Raw genomic sequence first — 17,646 nt, forward strand, 5'->3', positions numbered from 1 at the left:
CGCATAACTGCAAACTTGTGCTGTAGTTAGTGTTTTCTTGTTTGGAAGTAAAATTATTATCATTCAATGTGTGGAAATATGCTATAATGTGAGGTTACAAATGTTTTTAAAGATTGACATTGCGGAACATTAATACATTTTATAGTTTTTATTTTAAATTTATTATTTTTGAAAATATTGATTTTCAAGCTTATGTTGTAACGTTTTGATTATACGGCATCAAAAGTATGACAGCTAGATTGTACATAAAGAGATCTTCAATTTGATATATCGTATGACATCTTTACCTGTAAAACCACTGAAGATTTGCTTGTTCGCGTTTTTTAAATTTCGTGTGATGACGTCAATATAGCCTAAAATTGCAATCGGCTATAAAACCCTTTTTATTGCATTTATTGGTTCAACTATGATACATTTGTGGTTGCTGCAATCTGTTTTATAAAATAAAACCGAAAAGGTCATTTCTTTTTGCTTTTTTTAATTTGTCGCCCTGTACATAACTTCCCAGTTGTGAAAAAATCGCATATTTGCCTGACTTTACAGTCCAATACCTCCAAATGTATAATTCTAACAGGCTTCAAACTTTGCACAGCAATTCTATAAGTACTTTTACATTTCAAACCTGAACTATAAGAACATTGCTTAATTTTGAAGCTGTTTACAGCACTCTAAAAATGGCCTTCTGTGGTCTGTTTACGCTTACTGTCAGTGGGCCTCCCTAACACTTATGTACATACAGTACTTACCGGTTACCCTGCCGAAAAAAATATAGATTAACTCCTTGGAGATTTCCATTTTAGAAAATAAACTGGCAATACCCCGTAAATGTCAATAATTGTCTAAGACAGATGGACATTACCAGAAGAAGGAAAAAATACAAGAGTGGACTCAGTACGATTGAGTACGAGATAGTGATTGACAATGAAAGTTGAAGGAGTTCTCTGATTGGATCAAGTCTCATTTGTCCAATCACAGTATGTTTAGTGTTTTGACTAAAATGAAATAAAAAGTTTGAACACTCGAAATTCTCTGGGCACTCAATCTTTTACAGTATACATGTAGTGCCCAAGTGGCACTTAAGAAAAACAAGAAGGGCAAAGCCCATACGACTCACATGCTTGACCTTAACCTCTGTATGACCTTGAAGTGACCTTGAAGGTCAAGGTCAAATGGATGAACATGATAATGACATCATACACTAATTTAAGAACATGGTTTTACATTTTCCCTTACCAAAATACTTGTGACCTTGACCCAAGGTCACATAATGCAAGATTTGTAATTTAACATTAAGAAAGCACAGTAGCACTTTCTACGAAAAGACATGGTCACTTTAGAGGTTTACTGACCTGTTTTGGTCTTATTTCTGAGGCGTCAAAGTGACCTTGACCTTGATGATATGTAAACAAATGTTGCTCGTTAAGAAAGTACAACATATCAGATATGCCCCACATAATTATAAAATTTGAAAGAGTTATCTTCCATAGTCCCGGGTCAATGTCACTTCAAAGTATGTATATCATCCAACTTTGAGCGACTACTATGACCTTGACCTTGAAGCAAGGTCAACCAAATAGGTATCAAAAGAAAGGGCTTACTTAGGCCTATATACCATATATAGGTTAGGTCACCATTCTCAAAAACTTGGCAGAAAATTGAAAAAATGTGAAAAATAACTGTTTTAGACAACATTTATGGACCCTGTGACCTTGACCTTGAAGCAAAGTAAAGTCACAATGTATGTTTTTTGAGGCCTTGTCACCATACACCATCATTTGGTGTTGACAGAGCTATTAGTGTCCGAGAAAAATCCAACGTTAAAGTTTTGCTGTCCAGCCGGACAGACGACTGGGCTGAGTACATAGACTCACTTTTGCTTTGCATGCGAGTCAAAAACAGCCCTGCACATAGCCAATATGCCTACACACACACTGACTCAGTAACTTCACAAGAACATGCACGTCGTGACAAGAAATAGGCCTATAGCAGTCACCTATCATATATATACAGGTTAAATGTAGCTTTCTGGGCTCTTATTCTTTCAGTCGTAATAGAGTTTTTGTAAAAAGACAGTACACTATTACGACTGAAAGAATCAAAGCCCAGAAAGCTACATTTAACCTATATACATCGATATCGTCTTTAACTGCACCAGCAGTACAAATGCTGAAAGGTTCAAATTTGACTTGAAACGTGATGGACTGCACGATAGTGCGACATGATCGCTGACGACATGATCAGTCATGTCACCGCTGGTTTAATTTTGCAAGATATTTTGAGTAAAGGCAACATTTTCTTACTTTTGCAAGGCAACCAGTGCCAGTACGTTACTGTACATGTATGCCAACGCAGACACTCCAAACTTTAATCTAAAAGTCGTTGCAATCGGAAGCTGAATCCTGAAAGTTTACATGCATGGCTTGAATCGTCCCAGTGATGGCTGATGCCCGATTCAATCAGGGGTGTTGCTAGACATTTTTATGTTGGGACATTTGGCCAAAACTGTCAGAATGCTTTAGGACATTTTGAAAAAATTTCGGCCATTATTTTGTGTTGCTGCCGCAATGCTTGTTGCTTTTTGTCGGTCGGGCGCCTGTGCCGCCTTGCACGCTTTTCCAGGGTAAAATGTGTTTTGCGTAGTCATGCGCGAGTTCGCGCGAGATTCGGATATGCTCTAGATAGAACGTCACTTGACACTTCGACTCGCAGTAAGACAGACCGGTCGGGTAGTGTTGTGGCACTGTTTCGGACTTGAGAGGTATGAACAGCTTTCTATTGTTTGTTATTGCAACGTAACATGATTATGTTTTAATGTACCAAGGCGTGTTATTCTGTAAGCCTACTATTGAGGTAAAAGGAACGATATGGAGTTGTAACTTCTGCTGCGGAAATGTGCGTGGTAGAATGAGAGCTATTTTTGGTCTTGACCTTGACCTGTTGTGTTTTTATCGTCTCGAGTTCATGCGTAATTTGAACGTTGAATCGTTGTCTCGCCCCAGTGTGTATCGTTGCCTCGCCCCAGTGTGTATCGTTGTCTCGCCCCAGTGTGTATCGTTGTCTCGCCCCAGTGTGTATCGTTGTCTCGCCCCAGTGTGTATTGTTGTATCTGTGGATTTCCCTTACGGAGTAAGGGGAGTAAGGGAAACAACTCCCTTTTCCCCTCCCGTGACCGGAACCAATAAGCCACGCTTCGGCGGGCTTATTGGGGAGTGTTGACTGAGAAACTGAACCGAGCAGACGTATTGCACCGAGCGCGCCGTAACCGAAGACAGTAACAGAGAACTAAGGTAAGTCTACCTGCAGGAACTCGCAAACCCTTTATGTGACTCAATGATGTAGTCGTGGCGTTATGCTGTCCGGGCTTACGATAAGGCTGGGCCTTACAAGCCTCGGGCGGCGTTTACGTCTTTTAATTAGCAGCACTTTCCGAGCTGGGCTTGGGTTCTGCCTTTTAACACGTGTGTTTACATGTACGTCAGAGCGATAGAGTGCATGCGTGAAATGTCTCGTCTTGTTATATGTTTACAGCTCGGCCGTTACTACAATGGTGTCAGAAGTTCGTTTTACGAACCTGCGCCGGCGTATAGCTGTGGCTAATATTTTTTTTTGTTTTTTTTTTGTTGTTGAGTTACAGAGGGTGAGCCTGCTCTTACAGGTAGGCTGATGTCGGGCAGGGGTTAGCCTGGGACCGTGGCAGTGTTTGACTCCCGTGCCTTTTCTGTTACTGTGACATGTTACATCCGTCATGTCAATATGTTTTGTACAAAGCTTGGTATTTCCCAGGAGTGCAATATTATTGTGTTTGGGCACGTGGGAAGGGGCATTTTATATATGGCGGCCGAACGGCTTGCTAGTGCCTATCTTCCTGACGTCACATGACCTCATGAATATTAAGTGAGGTTATGTTGCCTTTTCACTGGTGCATTCTTGGGAGATTCTCAGTGTTTGTTATTGTAGTTTGTTTGTCGCTGTTCCTTTCGTCTGGTTCATGTTTTCTAACATGAATTTTGCTTGTTAGGGCAGTTGTTATTGTTTGTTTGTCGCTGTTCCTTTCGTCTGATTCATGCTTTCAAGTATGAATTTTGCTTGTTAGGGCAGTTGTTATTGTTTGTTTGTCGCTGTTCCTTTCGTCTGGTTCATGTTTTCTAACATGAATTTTGCTTGTTAGGGCAGTTGTTATTGTTGTTTGTTTGTCGCTGTTCCTTTCGTCTAATTCATGTTTTCTAACATGAATTTTGCTTGTTAGGGCAGTTGTTATTGTTTGTTTGTCGCTGTTCCTTTCGTCTGGTTCATGTTTTCTAACATGAATTTTGCTTGTTAGGGCAGTTGTTATTGTTGTTTTTGTTGCTTCACCGGAACATCTGCTATAGGATGTTTTTTATTTATTTCTTTTCCTGATTTATTACACTACAATAGTTTGCTGACCGTGTCCGGGCGTGCGCCGGAGATACATACCCGGATCTCCCTGCGGAATACGTAGGGAAAGAGGTGATTAGGTGTTACCAACAGGGTCTCCCGCATTACGTCGCTTGATCAGGCTGTGGAGCATACACTATTGTATTCAGAGAGCCGTAAATCCCTCTACGGGACACGCAGAGTGTCCCGGGTCTCGGAGGAGGAAGGGGAGAGCAATATATTAATCGGGTCAAGTCCCCGGAGGGAGAGGAGGCTCGGCGGTCTGAGGGTGACAACCTCCGCGCTCTACTGGAAAGGTTCGAGTCATGTTGCGAACGCCAGAGTGGCGCCTCTGCGAGGGAACGGGCGCTGGAACAAAAGGTGGAGGACCTCTCCGCGCAACTGGCTCGAGCAGGCGAGGACAGAGCGCGAAGCCCACCACCAGGGTTGAGAGAGCCTCGGTTCCCGGATAAGAAGCAAGCGCCGGGAGATCAGGAGAAACAGACAAATCTGGCAGAGGGGGTCAAGGAATTGGAGCGACTCCTTAGCAGTAGAGCGGCGGTGGACCAATTCTTTATCCGTTTCGGCTGCCCCTTGGAGATTTGCACGGATCAGGGTTCTATTTTCATGAGCAGTCTATTTTCATGACTCGAGTTGTTACACTTACCCAAATTGATACTGTTTTCATTTATTTTGTCTACTGAATCCTTTGTAGATTCATACCTTCTTTCGTTTATTGGGTATGGACTCTGTTTTCCCTGGGACGTCCTATACATCTTATTTGTGGGTTCTGTCCCAAGGAGATGGGGGGATAGTAGATTTACTTGGCTATTTATTTCTGTTCTTTCCAAAATAATGCGGGCTATATTTCAACTAGGTTATACTGATCTGTGTTCTCCTCACCGTCGGTCGTGTCAGGGGCTTAACTGCTGACCGTGCATGATATTAGCCCCATGTCAGCGGTATGGGAGGACAGGGTAATATTTTTCTGAAGGTTGTCTAAACAAAGGTTGTCATTTTCAAGTGGGCTTAAAAATATCACTAGATTACCAGTACTGTATTTTTCGTTCCGGTGACGCGTCATCAGCTTAGCTGTTGACCGTGCATGTACTGAGCCCCATGACATCCGGTTGTCGAATACAGCTCAATTAGTGTTGTATGTCTTTTTTCCTGAGTGTGAAATTTGTATTTCTTTCCAGATGTATTTTCGTTGTGGTTCTCGGTTTTGTATTTAATATGGACAGGGTCTCATCATCCTCCCGCTCCTCCCATACAATCTTCCGGAAATAAGAGGGAGAGGGGGTCTGAGAAGCAGACTGGATTCAACCAACCCCCCTCCCACACACACAGTCATGCAGAATAGAGAGGGGAGGAGGTCTAAGAAGAGGGCAGGGTCTCATCAGCGTTAACCCCCCTCCCCCGAATTAGAGGCGAAGGGGTCTGAGAAGCAGCCTGGATTCAACCAACCCCCCTCCCCCCCCCCCCCCACACAGTCATGCAGAATAGAGAGAGGAGGAGGTCTCAGAAGAGGGCAGGGTCTCATCAGCGTTAACACCCCCCCCCCCCCCCTGAATTAGAGACGAAGGGGTCTAAGAAGCAGACGGTGTCCACCAACCTCCTGATCAAGTTATCCCTAATTAGATGGGGGGAAAAGCTGAGAGTAAGAGGTATTGGAGAAGGTGGGGAGGGTCGTTGATTATTCTTAGTTGGGCTGGACTCATGGATCACCGAAGCAATTGTCCCCCAGCTATTAGATGTCTCGCCAAGGGGAGAGAGCGATCTATCCCCCACCTAACGTCTGGCAGGACTCTGAAGTCTTGCCATAGATCACTGAGAGAGATCGTGACCCAGCCATCGTCGGGCGGGACTCGGATGACCCGCCATAGATCACCGAGGAGAAGCGTGCAATCGTGACCCAGTTATCTTCGGACGGGACTTGGATGTCCCGCCATTGATCACCAAGGTGGAAAGGGCAATCGTGACTCAGTTTTCATCGGACGGGACTTGGATGTCCCGCCATAGATCACTGAGGAGGAGAGGGCAATCATGACCGAGTTATCATCGGACGGGACTTAGATGTCTCGCCAAGGGGAGAGAGTGATCTATCCCCCACCTAACGCCTGGCAGGACGCTGAAGTCTCGCCATGAATCACCGAGGGGAGAGAGCGATTTATCCCCCCACCCATCGTCTGGCAGGACTATGAAGTCTTGCCATGGATCACTGAGGGGAGAGATTGATTTATCCTCCACATATCGTCTGGCAGGACTCTGAAGTCTTGCCATGGATCACTGAGGGGAGAGAGCGATTTATTTCCCCACTTGTCGTCTGGCAGGACTCGGAAGTCTCGCCAATAAACTCTCAGAGGAGGTACACGTGGACAAGGCCCTCAACCCCCTCTCCCCGACGGGTACAAGAGTACAAACCAGGGCAGGATAGGGGGTGACCACTACCAGTCTGCTGGATGATGATTCTCGCCATGTGTCCCCCCTTCACCACGTGCTATACGGGGACCCCCAAGAAGAGGACGTTTTTCCCCATGGTCACCCCCATGTTGACAAACAAGGGGCTGGGCGAATCAAGCCGCTGCCACCTGGACCCCCTAGGAGACATTCCTCAACACCCGAGGGACGAGTCATGGAACTGACGCTCTTCAACACCCGTGGGACGGGTTGAGGAACCGACACCTCCTCACCACGAGTTATGGAACCGACGCCTGCCCAGAAGACGAGGAGAGTGGGGCGGAGCATTCCCGTAAACCATGGAGATTACACTCATGTGGGAAGCCTGCCTCTCCAGCGCTAGAGGAAGAACAAGAACTGCTCCAGGATGGACCTTCACCCCCAACCATGGAGGATCAGTCCCAGGGGATAAAGGCCAGGCGTTCTGTATCAGCGGATGCAGTAGCCGCACGTTCTCATAGGGACTGTCTGACTCGACACACACCAACAGCCTCATGTAAGGCAAAAGTTAAGGTTGGGAAGGTTTTAAATCTTACGGAGGGAGACCCCCTTAATAAAAGGGGGGAAGTGATGTCTCTAGCCAGAGAACAGTGAAACAAGAAGCCGGTCAGGCCCCCTTAGGAGACCTGTATCGGAGGATTCTTGGGCGTTAGCTCGTTTTAAGCAAATTGGAGAGGAAAGGGAACACACAGGTGCCTGCCAGACAGGGGTATGTACCTTGACCTCTATTTTGGGGAAAAGGAATGTGCCACAAAATGACAACTCCCAGGGAATGATAAGAGGGGTCCACAAGAGAAATCATGAGGGCAACCGTTGTAAGGTGCAGACTGGCATCCCTGGCTGGGTTCCTCTCGTCTAGAGGGGTAGCCAGCGGAGTGGGGGCTCATAGCCACCGAAGTAGTAGTTGCTGAGGGGAACAGGGTGGGCATGCCAAAATTCTGTACTTTACAGTTGTGGACATGCCCTGGCACTAAGCTCAGCAGCCAAAGGGAAGTGTCCCCAACCTCACCTCGACCTGGGTCATAAAGTTGGTACTCGACTCCCCTCATGCAGCTAGTAGACCCGCGGAATAAGATGTAGTCTCTGGAGGCATGGCCAGCCCCTAGGCTCTACTCGGTCAAATGGGATCGCAAACCAAACTGCCCTGTTTAGTTCTGCCTTGGGACGAGCCCCCCCTGGGATTTAGGATAAATAGTCCACAGGACAGAGGATCTGCAGCACAGCCCTAGAACTGGAGTGGAGGAGAATATGGGCTCATCGGGAATAACCTGAAGACCTCCGCTCTCTCACATTCTCGGGTCCCACCGCCACATGTTCTCCCTTGTAGCTAGCCGACCCTGGGATGTCAGAAGGTGCCCCAGGGAAACATACGATGTCCTTGAAAGAGGATGGGCCACAACGGCTAGTTTTGTAGCAGACCCCTCGAGGCAATAGTCAAAGACAATTCGACAGTCGTAGAGATGTTAGGCAGGCCCACCGCAGACCCCGGGAAGGTTGTTCCACGGAGGCGCAAGGCTAAGCACATCGAGATAAGTAGTCGGGCAGGCCCATTGCAAACCGGGGAAAGTTGTTCCACCGAGGTGCAAGGCTATGCCCAGCTACGAGTACGAATCAGTTAGGATAAGCAGGCCCAAGTACACCCGCTTCGCCATTGCTAGGGAATAGGCATACAGGGGGTAGGGGCGCTATTTTCAAAACAGGAAGGAATGGTGTGCAATGAGTGGTTTCATGGGGAGTGCGTACACGTTACGGCTGAAGAGGCGGAGACTATTGAATCTTACACCTGCCCTAGCTGTGCCTAGAAGGGGAGAACAGGAGTTTTCCCCTGGCCCTCATCGGAATGGAAGAAGGGGAGAACAGGAGTTTTCCCCTTGCCCTCATCGGAATGGAAGAAGGGGAGAACAGGAGTTTTCCCCTTGCCCTCATCGGAATGAAAGAAGGGGAGAACAGGAGTTTTCCCCTGGCCCTCATCGGAATGGAAGAAGGGGAGAACAGGAGTTTTCCCCTTGCCCTCATCGGGATGGAAGAAGGGGAGAACAGGAGTTTTCCCCTGGCCCTCATTGGAATGGAAGAAGGGGAGAACAGGAGTTTTCCCCTTGCCCTCATGGGAATGGAAGAAGGGGAGAACGGGAGTTTTCCCCTGGCCTTCGTCGACTGGAACAAGGGAGGAAACCGGAATTGTCCCCAAGCCTCCGCTCGATGGGGCACGGACGTCCTCTCTGGGATCATCATAGGGGAGATCAAAATATTTCCCTTGACGCGGGTGGTCGCCGCCTGGAGAAGGGTGGAGCAGCGCGAGCTCCTGCAGCTGATGGTGTACAACTCAAGACGGTTTTTGCGTATCACCTCATGAGGGCGTCCGCCCGAACACCGTCCCTGGATCTCAACCAGCGAATAGACATAGGGACGACGGCCAGGGCCCAGGGAACCTCCGGGGATCCCTGGGAGAAAGTGTGCCCGGCTCTTACCAGCAACCCACGGGGACAAGATAAGGAATGCCCCCCTGGTAGCAGTCCCTTCCCGGGTAGGCCGGGTTCTGGAAGCCTTTCTACCCAGAAGAGGGCTTCCGGAGTGTAGGGACGCTAATTTCAAAACGGGGGGGAATGTAGTATCTGTGGATTTCCCTTACGGAGTAAGGGGAGTAAGGGAAACAACTCCCTTTTCCCCTCCCGTGACCGGAACCAATAAGCCACGCTTCGGCGGGCTTATTGGGGAGTGTTGACTGAGAAACTGAACCGAGCAGACGTATTGCACCGAGCGCGCCGTAACCGAAGACAGTAACAGAGAACTAAGGTAAGTCTACCTGCAGGAACTCGCAAACCCTTTATGTGACTCAATGATGTAGTCGTGGCGTTATGCTGTCCGGGCTTACGATAAGGCTGGGCCTTACAAGCCTCGGGCGGCGTTTACGTCTTTTAATTAGCAGCACTTTCCGAGCTGGGCTTGGGTTCTGCCTTTTAACACGTGTGTTTACATGTACGTCAGAGCGATAGAGTGCATGCGTGAAATGTCTCGTCTTGTTATATGTTTACAGCTCGGCCGTTACTACAGTATTGTTGCCTCGCCCCAGTGTGTATCGTTGTCTCGCTCCAATGTGTTCTCGCACCACTGGTTTGTTTAACCTAGATTTTATTCGTTGATGTATAGTTATTAGCATATATTTTGTGTTCTTCAGGAACCTGTGTGGGCAATCCCCATGCCTTTTCGTTGCTCGCTGCCATCACTAGGAGAAGACGAGGTATGCACATATGCATTGTGAATATTGTGTTTGTAAGAAAGTGTGTATGACAACCTATGGCGAAATGTGCAATTGTTGTAAACTAAGAACAAATTGTGACCAGATTGAGCGTTGCCATTTTATTCAACTTCGTGATAATAATGTCATTAATGCAGGGTTAAACTTGTGATAAAGTAAGAGCATAATGAAAAGGTGATAGATGCTATTAAAATGATAACTGTACATCACTTTTTAGCACTAGTTTTTTATGCTCTTAATCATGACTGTTCTTTTGCTTTATTGCAGTCTTTTACGGCCCTGTATGATTCAAAATAAAGAAGTTTTACCATACATCCGTCTTGCGTCTGTGAGAGGCAGCGACAGTAAAAGACTCATCACCAAGAGGAGCCTCTTCGTCATCGTTCCTCTTCGTCATCGTTCCTCATCTCGTCCCTCGATGTTTGGGCATCATTCAAGACTGCTCGTCGACAAGCACTCGTTCAGCTTGTTGTGCCACTAGCTACCTGCCACAGATTGTGTCACCATTTCTTCACTTGCAACTCGTCATTGGCATTTGTCACTGCCAACTCGTCACTGCCAGTCTACCTTCTGTCATACGGCAGTCCTTCTACAGCTTCAACAATTCTTCGGCTGTTCGGCATTCGCGACTTTGAGCAACTCGCCTGGTCCTGGCATTCGTCTAGCTAGCCCAGTATCTGCTCCTTAGTCTTCGCCACAGTTCCGATTTGTACTACGTTCAGCTGCTGTGAAGATTCGTCTGTGCCTTTAACTTCGATTCGGCGTGATCTACGTTTATCGACAAGTGGTAACCTTTCTATGTTTTTGACTGTCTGTTACATGCATTTGAGTTCGTGAGTCACTAAAGAAGAGTCGCCAAATCTTATTCTAACTTTTATAAGCTAGTTCATTTGAACTTGGAACTGAGACATTTTTAGTGACTGTTTACATTTAACATTCTTACTTTTAGTGAACTCAAGAGTGATTTGACTAGTCAACTTTGCTGTGATCTGCATCTTGGTTCTTCATTGAGTGATCTTTTAGTGATTATTTTACAGTGAACTTGCATTAAGCTCTTTGTGGGTTACTTGATCTGCTGATGGTCTGAGAAAGGCTTCATTATCTCTAAGTGGACTTGATCTTTGGGTGTGATTGCATTCTTTAAGGTCGTGAAAATTGAACTTTTGGTATTTGTCTTCATAGTCGGCCAATACGACCTGAATCATCGATTTGCCAGACTTTTCATTCATACAACTTGATTATTTAGTCTTTGTTGATTTTCATGTTTAGTGTTTAGGTTGTTTATATTGTTTATGTTCATACTTTATTGACTTTATTATTTCTTTGGTTGATAGGTTGAAAGTACTTATTTTGTTTAGGTGTTGTGATTTTGTTCATTGATGTTCAGTGAAGCAATAGTTTAGTATCTGGTTATTTATTGAAAAACAATATTTTCTTTGGAGTTACACTTTGAATTAATTTTCTCTATTTATAGATTTAGATTTTTGGTAAGATTTTTCAACCAGGCTTAGAGTTCCGCCATAAATTTCAGTCTTTGAACTCAACCTAGATATGGAGTTCAGCGGAGGGTATCAACATGAGGCTAGGGCCAGTGAAAGTTATCCCCATGAAAGTGAAACACAAAATCTTGAACGCTCTCAACGGTCACGCAACTTGACCGAAAAGGGTAGACAATACAAAGTTGACACTCTGTCGAGAAATTTTTGGACCAGACATTCAGAGCTCATGTCAATATTGTCTGAAACAAACACTCTCCTCTCACACAATGCTGACCCTCAGGAATTAGCTTTGCAAAAGTCTATCATCAACTCAAGACTTGGCTCAGTAAATGAAACTGCAGAGCAACTCAAACAACTAGGACATGAGGAAAATCTGGAGACTGCACTCTCAGAATTAAACTTTTCTGCTGTCGCAATCGTATCCAAAATCGTTGAAAGAAGCCATCCCTCTCCTAGATCAACAGCAAAATCTGTCTCGTCCAGAGCATCTTCTGTCAAAACATGTTCATCCAAGCAGTCATCAGTATCCTCGCAAAGAATAAAAGCTGCAGCAGAAAGAGCAGCCCTTCGTGCGAAACTTCAATCTCAACTCGAAGAGAATCAACAGATGGATGAAATCGAAGATACAAACAGAAAACTGTCCTCTTTGAAAAGAAAACTCACGCAACAACAACTTGAGACCCAGATCAAAATGGAAGAAGCGAAATTGGAAGTTTTCACAAAAGAAGAACATTTTGTTCACACCACTAATTCCAACCTCACTTTGCCAGAAAAATCACATGTCGGTTTGTTTGAAGATACTCTTGTAAAACAGTCACATTCAGTTTCAGGCAAAGATATAGTTCAAGAGTTAGAACATCACCAACCCTCATACATTGATCACGATCATCACAGACTCTCACACGGTGATCAAAGAAATCATAGACTCTCACACGTTGATCATAGTTATCATCAGCCCTCTCAGTTTGAACAAGGCTATGGTCGCCCCTCATACTCTGATGAAAGTCGTCATCGACCGCCACAGTTTGATCAACGTCATCAGCGACCCTCACAAATGGATCAAAGTCATGGTCAGTCCTCGTCATCAAACGAGTTAATTCGTACCCTTTCGCAAGCCATTGCTTCCAGTCGACTACCTGTTCCAGAACCACCCGTGTTCACCAGAGACCCTCTTCAGTACCCTGACTGGAAAGCATCCTTCTCCGCACTCATTGAAAATAAGGGCATTCCAGCTGCCGACAGGATACACTACCTGAAGCGTTACTTAGGAGGTCCTGCTAGAGAAGCTGTGAGCGGCTTCTTCCTTCTGAGGAGCGAACAAGCTTATTTGCAAGCCAAGGCCATTCTTGAAAAGAGATTTGGAAACTCGTTCATCACATCGGACGCTTTCATGAGCAAACTGAACAATTGGCCGAAAGTTCCAAACAAAAACAAATTAGCGCTCCAAAAGCTCTCTGATTTTCTCGTACAATGCAACACTGCTCTGAAAGAATTTCCCCCTCTCAGAGGCCTCAACGACATTAGGGAAATTCTAACAATCGCTCAGAAGCTTCCTGATTGGGCATCTCAGAGATGGAATCGAGTCATAGCCACAACCCGCAGAGAGAAGAGTAGATACCCCTCATTCGCAGAGTTCGCAGATTTTGTATCCGCTGAAGCCGACATTGCCAACGATCCCGCTCTCAATTGCCAATCAACCTTGCAACCCATTCCCCCTCGACCAAATCACACCAGAGAAAGGACATTGTCTGAAAGAAACGCTTTTGCTACCAACAGCGAAGAACAGCCAGAATGCAAATTCTGTAAGTGGAAAAACCACAGTCTGTCGGAATGCAGAAGCTTCGCAAGAAAAACCATGCAAGAAAAGAGGGAGTTCGTTCAAAAGGAAAGACTTTGTTTTGGCTGCCTGAAGCCTGGCCACCTGTCAAAGCAATGCAAGAAACGCTGTGAGTGCTCCATATGCCAGAAAAGACATCCCACTAGTCTCCACGACGATACTCCTCGACATTCTGGAGTGAATGAGGAAAGAAGTGGAAATCTCAGGGTCATTTCAGGTCAGGAAAATGGAACGCTGACTTCAATGATCATTCCCGTTTTCATTTCGTCCAAAACAAACCCTCAAAAAGAACATTTAGTGTACGCTCTAGTTGACTCCATGTCGGATTCCACCTTTGTCACAGAGGACGCAGTCACCGACCTGGAAGCCCCCTGCACGCCTGCAAAACTTCGTCTGACGACACTAACCAACAACAGTCAGCTGATCAGCTGCAAGAAGTACAGTGACCTTCAGGTCAGACGTTACGGCTCGAATACTTACGTGAGTCTCCCTGGGTCATTTTCAAGAAACCACATTCCTGTGGATGAGTCGCACATCCCCACACCAGAAACTGCAAGCCGTTGGCCCCATCTTTTGGGAGTGAAAGACCTGCTGGCACCGAAAAGGAGTTGTCCTGTGGGGCTGCTGATTGGATACAACTGCCCTCAAGCTCTAGCCCCTCTGCAGTGCATCACAGGAGATCCCAATCAACCTTTTGCCATAGAAACTAGTCTCGGTTGGAGCATCATCGGTGGGCCACCCCCTCAAGTCGAACCTTTCGATGCTTTCGGCAAAAGCCATTGTGTCATCACGAAAGCTGTGTCACACACAGGGTTAGTGAGACATGTATACAAGACACAAGTCCAGGAAGTCACTACTGGAGAACTGTTACATCTCATGGAGAGAGATTTCACTGATCACGACACTCAAAAGATGTCTCAGGATGATCACTCGTTTCTTCGAATTCTCAACGAAGGAATCCATCAAAGAAGCGATGGGTTCTATGAGATGCCACTTCCATTCAAACAAGCACATCCAAACCTATGCAACAATCGCCAAGGTGCTCTCCACCGCGCTCTATCCCTTCAGAAACAACTCTTGAAGAGACCTACATACAGAGAACACTACATGTCCTTCATGGAGGACCTGATCGAGCAAGGAGAAGCAGAGAAAGTTCCGCAAGAAGAATTGCACTCAGCTGGCTCGAAGTGGTACATACCACGTCACGGCGTTTACCACCCCGAAAAGCCCAACAAAGTCAGAGTAGTTTTCGACTGCAGCGCAAGATACCATGGAACAAGTCTGAATGACCATCTCCTGCAAGGTCCGGATTTGATCAACCCCCTCGTGGGTGTACTGAGCAGGTTTCGAAAAGGATCAATCGCCTTCACCTGTGACGTCCAGAAAATGTATTACCAATTTCGGGTACCCAAAGAACAGCAAGACTATCTTCGCTTCCTGTGGTGGGAGGGTGGAGATCTTTCCAAGCCTCCAGTCGACTACAGGATGAAAGTTCATCTGTTCGGCGCCACTTCGTCCCCTGGTTGCGCAAACTTTGGCCTAAAACAAATAGGCAGAGATTACAGATATCTGAGTGAGACGGCTGCAGACTTCCTGGACAGAAACTTCTACGTTGATGATGGGCTGAGAGCCGAAGAAACTGTGGCTCAAGCCAAAGAAGTCATCTCAAACGCCAGAGAGCTCTGCGCCAAAGCCAATCTGCGGCTTCACAAGATCACTTCAAACAGCGAAGAAGTCGTGAAAACCATTCCAGAGTCCAACGTGCGGGTCCAACACAGACGAATGTTGACATCGACAATGGTAGTGAATCCATGACCCTAGGCCTTCGGTGGTGCACTAGTGATGATACGCTCTGCTTCAAGCTTCGTCTAAAAGAGAAGCCTCAAACTCGTAGAGGATTGCTTGCCACTGTAGCCTCGGTCTACGATCCCTTGGGGTTGATAGCTCCTGTAGTTCTAGTTGGAAGACAGATCCTGCAGGCCATGTGCAAACAAAATCTTGGCTGGGATGATCGTGTACCAGAAGATCTTCGTCCTCTGTGGGAAAGGTGGATTGATGATTTGCAGCAACTGCAGAACCTACAGATTCCCCGCTGCTATCATCCAGCAAGTTTCGGCAAACCCGTAAAAGCACAGCTTCATCACTTCTCCGACGCATCAACAACTGGATGTGGACAGTGTTCGTACTTGAGGCTTGAAAATGTCACAGGAGACATTCATTGCGCTTTGGTGATGGGAAAGACAAGAGTCGTACCTCTGAAACCAACTACCATCCCCAGATTGGAACTCCAGGCCGCAACATTGTCTGCAAAGGCAGCTACGTTTCTCAGTTCAGAGCTAGATTACCCCAACTTGACTCATCACTTCTGGACTGACTCGAAAGTCGTTCTCGGCTACATCAAAAATGAAAGCAAACGGTTCCACATGTTCGTCGCAAATCGAGTCCAACAAATTTGTCAGAACTCGCAACCAGAGCAATGGAATTACGTCAGTACTGCCGAGAACCCAGCAGACCATGCATCGCGTGGACTCACCGTAAACGAACTGAAATCGTCAATCTGGTTCTCTGGTCCCGAGTTCCTTTGGAAACGAGAAATCACACCAGAAGATGTGAAACTTGAAATCCCCACAGATGACGTGGAAGTTAAGTCTGCCACGACCCACTTCTCACATCAGTCACCCACTAGCTTTGAAGATAGAGTCAGTAGGTTTTCGAGCTACATCAAACTCGTTCGAGCTGTTGCAGCAATCGTCAAGTGCTGCGCTAGAAAAAAGGAAAAAGTTCAACCAGAGCAATCAAATGATTAAGGCAAACTTGCAGCATTTAGCGCCAAGTCCCCCTTTGGGTATTGTTATCGTCAGTCGTGGAATGACTCGTTTCCCCCTTTATTCCTTTTTTTTTTCAATCACTTTGTGATTTGGGGTGGGAGTGTTGCTGCCGCAATGCTTGTTGCTTTTTGTCGGTCGGGCGCCTGTGCCGCCTTGCACGCTTTTCCAGGGTAAAATGTGTTTTGCGTAGTCATGCGCGAGTTCGCGCGAGATTCGGATATGCTCTAGAACGTCACTTGACACTTCGACTCGCAGTAAGACAGACCGGTCGGGTAGTGTTGTGGCACTGTTTCGGACTTGAGAGGTATGAACAGCTTTCTATTGTTTGTTATTGCAACGTAACATGATTATGTTTTAATGTACCAAGGCGTGTTATTCTGTAAGCCTACTATTGAGGTAAAAGGAACGATATGGAGTTGTAACTTCTGCTGCGGAAATGTGCGTGGTAGAATGAGAGCTATTTTTGGTCTTGACCTTGACCTGTTGTGTTTTTATCGTCTCGAGTTCATGCGTAATTTGAACGTTGAATTGTTGCCTCGCCCCAGTGTGTATCGTTGTCTCACCCCAGTGTGTATCGTTGTCTCGCCCCAGTGTGTATCGTTGTCTCGCCCCAGTGTGTATCGTTGTCTCGCCCCAGTGTGTATTGTTGCCTCGCCCCAGTGTGTATCGTTGTCTCGCTCCAATGTGTTCTCGCACCACTGGTTTGTTTAACCTAGATTTTATTCGTTGATGTATAGTTATTAGCATATATTTTGTGTTCTTCAGGAACCTGTGTGGGCAATCCCCATGCCTTTTCGTTGCTCGCTGCCATCACTAGGAGAAGACGAGGTATGCACATATGCATTGTGAATATTGTGTTTGTAAGAAAGTGTGTATGACAACCTATGGCGAAATGTGCAATTGTTGTAAACTAAGAACAAATTGTGACCAGATTGAGCGTTGCCATTTTATTCAACTTCGTGATAATAATGTCATTAATGCAGGGTTAAACTTGTGATAAAGTAAGAGCATAATGAAAAGGTGATAGATGCTATTAAAATGATAACTGTACATCACTTTTTAGCACTAGTTTTTTATGCTCTTAATCATGACTGTTCTTTTGCTTTATTGCAGTCTTTTACGGCCCTGTATGATTCAAAATAAAGAAGTTTTACCATACATCCGTCTTGCGTCTGTGAGAGGCAGCGACATTTTGGCTCATCGAAAGTCACCGCAACATCGAAGCACAAGAGGTAATCATTGTCTTAGCCTTAGGAACACAGAACATATGTTGCATACTGCAACTCAAACAATCAGCTTTGTTGATTTAAGTAAAACACAAACAAAGACACCAATTCTTTAAAACTTTTTCAAACCTTTAACTTAATGTTT

General features: G+C 45.9%; 1 long non-coding RNA gene across 1 annotated transcript; it reads left to right on the forward strand.

Annotated features, from left to right (window-relative positions):
* Positions 1-9,911: 9,911 nt before the first annotated feature.
* LOC138972917 (uncharacterized) lies at positions 9,912-17,433 on the forward strand. The gene is made up of 3 exons (XR_011457810.1): positions 9,912-10,093; positions 10,379-10,898; positions 17,041-17,433. It is a non-coding gene; the product is annotated as an uncharacterized lncRNA (long non-coding RNA).
* Positions 17,434-17,646: the final 213 nt, after the last annotated feature.

This window comes from Littorina saxatilis, linkage group LG8 (assembly GCF_037325665.1).
Source record: "Littorina saxatilis isolate snail1 linkage group LG8, US_GU_Lsax_2.0, whole genome shotgun sequence".
NCBI classification, from domain to species: Eukaryota; Metazoa; Mollusca; class Gastropoda; order Littorinimorpha; family Littorinidae; genus Littorina; species Littorina saxatilis.